The following is an 8,751-nucleotide window of genomic DNA, read 5'->3' as shown; positions in this document are numbered from 1 at the left end:
TTTGGGACCGGCACTTAATTTTTGGAGGAGCTCGAACGCCTTCAAAAGGAGGAGATGAGGCTACACGCTCGGCTGGTGTTTGGGGGGGGGGGGGGAGGGGAGAGATTCTGGATCTTCCGCCACTTCCATAGGTGATCCGACATGAGTTTTTGCAGGTGGTGGCTCCAGATCCTTGTGGGTGCTTCCATTTTTGTTTTCCGGCAAATTGGAGGAGATCTAAGGAATTAGATGTGGTGCAAAATGGGCTATCGGTAAGAAACTTTTTCATCAATTTGTTCCACCTCCTTTTGATCCAGTTCCTGTTGTGTCTGTGAGATATTGGGAGAACATTGAGCCTGAACTAAGGGTATCAGAGAACAAGTTTGGGGTCAAAGTAGTTGAGGTTGATCATGTTTTCTACCCTCAAATGGAGATTCATGTGGTTTAGGGGTAAATAAATAAGGGAATTCTCTTGGTGAGAATTCTAGAGTGAGATTGTGAAGGAGTTGATGATAACCATGATATTATGCATGGAATTTGAGGGTCCTTTTTTTTCATCGATCAACAATTGGTTAATGATCGACATGGCATTCAGTATGATCATTCTGATATCAATCATTTAACATTTTTTAGCTAATATGAAATTCTTATTGATTTTCTGAGAATAAAAGTTGATGAAAATGGTGTGGTAGGACAGAGGATGAAATTTCCAAAATACATGGTTAATTTTTGTGAGAAAATACAAATACTTAGAGATGATTCTGGGAGATGTGTTGCTACCTATGCCGCAAAATTTCACAAGAAAATCTTCAGATGTGCAGGATATTTGTTACTCCGTCCTAGAGGAAAACTTCCATTGCAAGATGAACACGGAAGTATTATAGATGTAAAGTTTGCTAAAATAGATGAAATATTGTGACTGGTATGGTTATTGATTTGGTTAACAATGGTGGTGGGAAGAAATCTTATTTCACAATTGGGTGCAGCTAGGTGCTTTGTTTCCATGTGTGATTTACATGATGGAGGTTTAAAAGAGTCAATGTTGTTAATCCTTATATCTTGGTGGTAGAGAAAAATCTTGATACGTCTCAAACGTATCTATAATTTTTGATGCTCCATGCTTGTTTACACCAATTTATATATGTTTTGCTCATGCTTCGTTGCACTTTTATACATTTTTTAGTACTAACCTATTAACAAGATGCCACATTGTCAGTTCCTTGTTTTATGCTGTTTTGTATTCCAAAAAAGTTGTATAGGAAATATTCTTGGAATTGGACGAAACAAAAGCCGAAGTCAATATTTTTCCGTAACGAAGATAGAGTACAGAGGGGGGCTCGAAGAAAGGTAGCAAGATGGCCAGACCAGCCCTAGGCGCGGCATGGCCCTGGCCCGCGCTTAGGGGTGCTGTGGCCCCCCTGGCCTCCACCGACATCGCCCCTCCGCCTATTTAATCACGATCTCGGGAAAAACCTGAACACCGGAGCCTCCATCCAAAGAAAGTTCCGCCGCGGCCGACATTGCAGACCCTAGCTCGGGAGGGTTCTGAAGCTCTTCCCGGCACCTTGCCGGAGGGGGGAATTATCGCCGGAGGCATCTACATCGCCATGACCGCCTTCGAAGTGCGTGAGTAGTTCATCCCTGGACTATGGGTCCATAGTAGTAGCTAGATGGTTGTCTTCTCCAATTTTTGCCTCATGTTTAGATCTTGTGAGCTGCCCTACATGATCAAGATCATCTTTATGTAATGCTACATGTTGTGTTTGCTGGGATCCGATGAATATTGAATACTATGTTAAGATTGATTATATATTCTTGTCATATGTTATTTGTGATCTTGCATGCTCTCCGTTGCTAGTAGATACTCTGGCAAAGTAGATGTTTGTGGCTCCAAGAGGGGGTATTTATGCTTGATAGTAGGTTCATACCTCTAGTTTTCTGAAGAGTGACAATAACTTCTAAGATTGTAGATGTGTTGTTGCTACTAGGGAGAAAACAACAATATTTTATCCAAGGGTAATTCTATTTTTTACTTTACATAGATTGCTTAATGTGATAATCTGTTGCTTGCAACTTAATACTGGAAGGGGTTCAGACGATAACCGGAAGGTGGATTATTAGTCATAGACGTAGTTGGATTATGGTCTATGTATTATGTTGTAATGCCCAAACTAATCTCATAGTAATCATCTTGTCATGTATGGTCGGTATTCTATCAATGACCTAGCTGTAATTTGTTCACTCAGCATGTTATTTATCTTTATGGAGAGACACCTCTAGTAAACTTTGGATCCCGATCCTTTCCTTTACACTGATAAATTCAACCACTGCAATCCTGCTCTGTTTACTTACTGCAAGCTCTATTCAACCTGTAACTGGGCATGTCCGTGGGTGCTCGCTACATGTCCACTTCTGTCCGCCTGACCTGAGTGGGCCGTCCACCTGTGCCTGTTTAATTAGTACGAATAACATGGCGTCCACCGATCCCACCTCGTCAACATTTAATTAGTCAAACGAAAAAAAGGAAACCACCTGGAATCACGATTTTTGATCCTACGAACGCTGCTTCTGGCCTCGCCCCGCATGCGCCCGATCCGACCTAGTGCGCGACGCCGGCGACCAGAGCTGGCGAACATGGCGGGTCGTGGCAAGGAAATCGCAGAGGCCCGGCGGCGAGCATCCCGCGGCAAAATCGACACGTCTCGCCTCCTCTGCCGCGACCTCGTCGGCGACATCCGCCTACCGCCGACCGCAGATGGACTCAGGAAGGTCCGCCGCCTGCGGAGGCTCCGCCATCGTCTCCGGCACCGGCCGTGGGAGGTCTCAGCCGCAGCCCTATCCTAGGCGACCGGCACCCTCGACACCATCAGAGCGTCCCAAAGACTCAAAGTCAGGGGAGAGACAGTGGCAGCAACACGCGGGGTGTCCCGCGAGGCGAGGTGGAAGGGGAAAACGATGGAGGCGGCGACGCGCGTGAGAGGCGGGGATGGGGGTTAGGACTGAGGCGTCACCTGCAGCTTCGCCGGTGAACTCTTGGTGGGATTGGGAATTTGGGGAGGTGAGCCGGAGCATTGCGTAGAGATAGCTGGCGATGCTGCCTGGTGGCGATGGGGCGGCGGTAGCAGGTGTGTCGCTATTGACCGTCGACAGTTTATTTTGTGCCGTGGAGGTCCACTTGACGTATTTACTTGGGTTGGGCTGGCGGCCCCGTGGACAGCCCGTGCCCAACTACAGGCCTAAGCTCTATTCTATTTAATTATAGCAAATATCTCCTCCCACTCGATACATTTAATCCTTTGTGTTCAGCAAAACCGGTGACATTGACAACCTCACTGTAAGTTGGGGCAAAGTATTTTGGTTGTGTTGTGTGCAGGTTCCACGTTGTTGCTGACGCCGGTAGTGTGCCCTACCACTAGTCATCTAGCAACACCTTTTGAAGTCACGCCTTTCTCCTACTAGTTGATTAAACCTTGGTTTCTTACTGAAGGAAAACTTGTTGCTGTGCTTATCACACCTTCCTCTTGGAGTTCCCAGCAGTGTAGACCACCATCAAATCTCAATGAACAAGTTAAGTTACAAATTAAAAAAGCTTCATATAGTATGTCTGGTCAACAAAAAGGTAATAAAAACAAGAAGTCTACCATTATTTTTTACGTGAATAAAGGAGAAAAAAGTATGGAAATAGGATTGATAATAATAATAATATTTTGCCAAAAAATTATTTTGATCTCCAGTTGCTTTTGAAATTTTGATATTTCTATAAGAAGGGATGAATTTAATTATAACACATATCATTCATGTACAATGAAAAGATAAACAGTGATACCATTGACATTCTAGGCCGCAATAAAGAAAATGTGGTACAAACAAGGAAAATACATTCTATTATGGTTAATGAGCAAGGCCTTTCTAGGCGAGCCCATTTTGGGCATGTGTGGGAATATTCCAGGAAGACACTTTTAAACAAAATGTCGTGATCTAGGGTTCTGCCTATTTCTATTCCTCTCGAATAAAGCAATACTCTCCCTTTTACCTCCATGTCGCGCACTCATAATCCTCCTAAGATGAACAATAGATGTGGCGGTAGCTTTGGGAGGGGCTTCAATCCTGGATTTGGGGGTGGTGACGGTCATGGTGGAGGACGCAGAGGCCAGGACAAAATATTTCATGAGGGCTTCCCTCCAATAACTCTTACTTCAGTGGAGGGGGTTGCCAGCCACCTAGAGTTGTTACCTGGAAAAGAAGAAACACACATCCACAACCACCTCCAAAGAAGGATCTAAAGGTTGTGGGTGAGTTGGCTTCTAGTCGGAAATCATATACATATGGTCAACCTCGGCATAAATTGGTTGATTGTGAGGTTCCTGCTAGTTTTGAGCGATGTGGATCATGTATACTCACAAAAAGATGTATTGAGAGGAGGTCGTGCGAGTTTATAGCTTGGTTTGCGGTTTCATCAAGTGAAGGTTGGGGTTTTTTCTTTATGGATGCTAAAGAAGTTTAGTAATAGATGAGGAAGAAACACAATTTAGTTGTGGTCACCGTGATTAATGGGTCAGTTTGAGAAAATAAAATAGAGATGAGTTCGTGGAATGGATATACACCGAGTCTAAATGGGCTTGGAATGCTAGAGCGTAGGGAGACAATATATTCACCTTTCGTTTTCATAATCTCAATTTTTTTTGATGATATTGCTCATTTTAAGAAGGGTCTTCCTTTAAGTACTATTGAAAATGTGATCATCAAAGTGGAGGGTTGGAAGCCCAGTGCAAGTGCCAAAATGGTTTTCCTTGCTGCTTGGTTCCATATTCGCGGGGTACTTAGTAATTTCAGAAACGAAGAAGAAGTGCCATAAGTGGATTCCTTGGTGGGAGTCACAAACATGGTTGCCGAGGAGACTATTGATAATTATGACTATGTGAGGGCTTTTACTATTATTCTAGATGTGGAGAATGGGCATGCAAATTATCCTGGGGTGCTAGGCAAAATGCATGTATGTTTTCCATTTCAAATTGGAAGCAAGTGATATGGGTAAAGAGAAGAACTCCGTTAGTCAAAATATTTCAAGATGATCAGGAAGCAACGGAAAGGAAATGGACAAATTTTTTGATCAGTTTACATGACAATTTAAAAATTAAGGATAGGGATGTTAACACTGCTCACAAAAGATTAATGGGTGATGTACACATTCAAAAAAGCCAGAGTGTAGGATAGTGTAGAGAAATTTTAGTTTGGTTAAGTTGAAGAAAATTTTGTTAGGGGTGTTGTTCTTGAAGGAAGGGATTGAGAGCAAGTTGATGTAGATATGGAGATTGGTGATGAATATTATGAAGATAATTTTGAAGAGGAAGTGTAGATATTGAGCAGGGTTAAATATTTTGGGAAATATCAACAGATGCAGGTGGGTAGTGTTTCAGTGGATATGCAATGGGATGATGAATCGACAAGACAACCTATTAGATACTTGTAGTATGGCTCTGGAAAGAAAGTTCCAATTGTTGGCCTTAATAAAATTCTCTGGCTTTTGAATGATCACCGATAACGCTCTAATTGCGTTTGAATGTATCCATTCCTTACAGAACAACAATGATAGAAAAGGAAAATATTGTGCTTACAAACTTGACTTAGCCAAAGCATACAACAGAGTGGATTGGACTTTTCTAGAAGGAGTGCTGAACAAACTTGGTTTTGCAAGCCAGTGGATCAAATGGATTATGGCATGTGTTAAAACTGTGACCTATTCAGTCCGCTTTAATGGGGAGCTTTTGGAAAAGTTTACTCCCTCTAGAGGCCTTAGACAGGGAGATCCGCTTTCTCCTTATCTATTTTTATTTGTGGCTGATGGTCTATCTCATTTACTTCAAAAAGAGATTAATGCAGGTCAAATAAGAGAATTAAAAGTCTGTCGGTGAAGTCCCGGCATTTCTCATCTTCTTTTTGCTGAGGATAGTGTTCTCTTCTTTGAAGCCAATGCTGATCAAGCAGGTAAAATCAAAACAGTACTAAATAATTATGAAAAGGCAACTGGACAACTGCTCAACCCAGAGAAATGCTCTGTGCTACTAGGAAATAAATGCAATGAAGATGACAGACAAGTGGTAGCTACTATTCTTGCTATACAATCGGTTGGTTTTGAAGAGAAGTACCTCAGACTTCCGGTACCTGACGGACGTATGAAAGATGGCAAATTTCCTCCAGTTAAAGAGAAGTTAAAAAAGAAATTCTCTGACTATGCTGAAAAATAGGTGTCGAGTGGTGCAAAGGAGACTTTGATAAAGTCTGTAATTCAAGCCATCCCGACTTATCCTATGATTATTTTTAAGTTCTCCGAAGGGCTCTGTGATGACCTAATGAAGCTCACAAGAGATTTCTGGTGGGGTGATGAAAAGGAGAAAAGAAGAGTGCATTGGATGTGCTGGGAAAAAGTCACAAAGAGAAAAGGCCAGGGTGGTATGGGATTTCGGGACCTGCGCCTTTTCAACCAGGCTCTATTAGCAAAACAAGCCTGGAGATTAATTGCATTCCCTGATAGTCTTTGTGCTAGATTGCTAAAACCAAAATACTACCCATCTGGGGAGTTAACTGACACTGCATTCGTCCAGAATACCTCTCCAGGGTGGCAAGGAATTATGCACGGCCTTGAGTTATTGAAGAAAGGCTTTATCTGGCGAATCGGTGATGGCAAGAAAATTAGGATATGGAGGGATAACTGGGTTCCGAGAGGAGACATGAAAGTTACAAATAATGTAAACAATTCAAGAATCCGAAGAGTGGCAGAGCTTATAAACCATAATAGCCACACCTGGAAGGAAGATTTAGTCAGATCTGTCTTCCACCCATTTGATGCTGAAGAGATCCTTAAAATCCGTCTTCCAAGTTTTGACACTGAGGATCTTGTATCCTGGACACTTGAAAAACATGGAGTGTTCTCAGTGCGTAGTGCCTATAACCTGGCATTGGATTTTAGAAATCCAAATCCTCCAAGCTCCAGTACAAATTTAAATGGAGACAGAGGCCTTTGGAAAACCATATGGAATTCAAATGTTCCCCCAAAGGTAATTTTTTTTTCATGGAAGCTAGCTACTAACAGCCTTGCTGTCCAGGTTAACAGGAGTCGCAGGCTACCAAGGGTGCTACCTACGTGTTCCATATGTGGAGTTGAAGATGAAACAAGTTATCATGCAACTATGCGGTGCACAAAGGCAAGGGCTCTAAGGCAGGGCTTGGAGCTTGTGTGGAAGTTACCCCCTGAAGAAGAACTTGGCGAAACTGGCCAAGATTGGGTGCTTGTTCTTTTGGACAGCCTAAACTAAGATATGAGAAGTAGAATGCTGTTTATTTGGTGGAGGTCTTGGCACCATCGTAACAACATCATTTTTGATAAGGGTGATGCTTCTGTAGATAATTCTATAAGATTCTTACAGAATTATTTAGACATTGTGCAGGGTATTTCTGCTAGAAGACCCATGGTAGACAGGAAAGGCAAAGCTCCTGTATGCCAAACTCAAAAGGATTTAAGCACCAAAGATAGTGAATGGAAGAAACCCAGTTGGGAAAAACCCCAGGAGGGGTGGATGAAATGTAATGTTGATGCAAGCTTCCTAGAAACCGAGAAGAAAGGTCACTGGGGTGCAGTCTTACGAGAACTTAATGGTGCAGTCATCTGCTCGGCATGGGGTGTCATTCCACACTGTAGGTCTGCAGCCATGGGAGAAGGAATTGCTTGTCTACAAGGACTGGAGATTTCTCTACAATATTCTTCGGAGAACCTGATCATCGAAACTGATTGTTCTGCTGTGTTGGAAGCCTTTAGCAATGAAAACCTTAACATGACTATCTAGGAATTGTTGCAAAGGAATTTAGATTGAAAAAACCTCCTGATCGCCAAGTCTCTCTAGTGAAGGTTGATAGGAACTACAATATGGTGGCTCATTCTATATGTCAGATGAGTCGTAGAGAGTTTAGTAGTGGTGTGTTACTAAGTGCGCTCCCGACCCGCGTGTCGAGATCGGCTTGGAATGATTGTAATCAAAACCTTGTTGATTAATTAATACAATACCACTTTCAAAAAAGATAAATTCTCTGGCAGTTGAAGAATGATTAAATAACTCTTTCTATTGTGACAGAAAAACAACTTCCTCGTCCCTGGGGTTCTTCTAAAGCAACTTCAGTTGGTTGTCTAATAGTTTTTTATGCCATGTTGGAATACAATCAGTACTTGAGATTTTTTTTGAAAGTTCTTCTAGTGATGTATCTATTTCTTTTGAAGATATGGAGGATGTGGATAGTGGTTCCAACCATGGGTTGCATCTCTCCCCCAGTTATGAACAATGTTTCAGTTGCCAAAGTTACAAGATGATGGTTCTCAGGAAAAATGTGATAAGGAAATCAGAAGTTGTGAAAGGTTGAAGGGAAGAAATGAGGAGATTGAGGAGGCTGTTGAATCAAGAGCCAGTTTGAAGAATATTGAGTGTAATTTTCTCGATCCTTCTAATTTCATTTCGCTCTTAGTCATGATAATTTTTCTAGTAGATCCTTAGAGATGGGAGTTACAATAGATGATTATAATCTAGATTTTTTTTTGTTATGAGAGATCTTGAGAAACCTAGGAGGGCTATTGATAAAAAAAAAAAAAATTAGGGACTGTGGAAGATAAAGATTTCATTTATTGGAAAAAAGGAAACCATGGAAGAAAGCTATAGTTACAGTATGTAAAAAAACGAAAAAGATACTTTACACAATAAGTTGCCGCAACTTGGTGTTATTGGTTCT

This window comes from Lolium rigidum, chromosome 7 (genome assembly GCF_022539505.1).
Source record: "Lolium rigidum isolate FL_2022 chromosome 7, APGP_CSIRO_Lrig_0.1, whole genome shotgun sequence".
Lineage (NCBI taxonomy): Eukaryota > Viridiplantae > Streptophyta > Magnoliopsida > Poales > Poaceae > Lolium > Lolium rigidum.
This window is presented reverse-complemented; position numbering follows the sequence as displayed.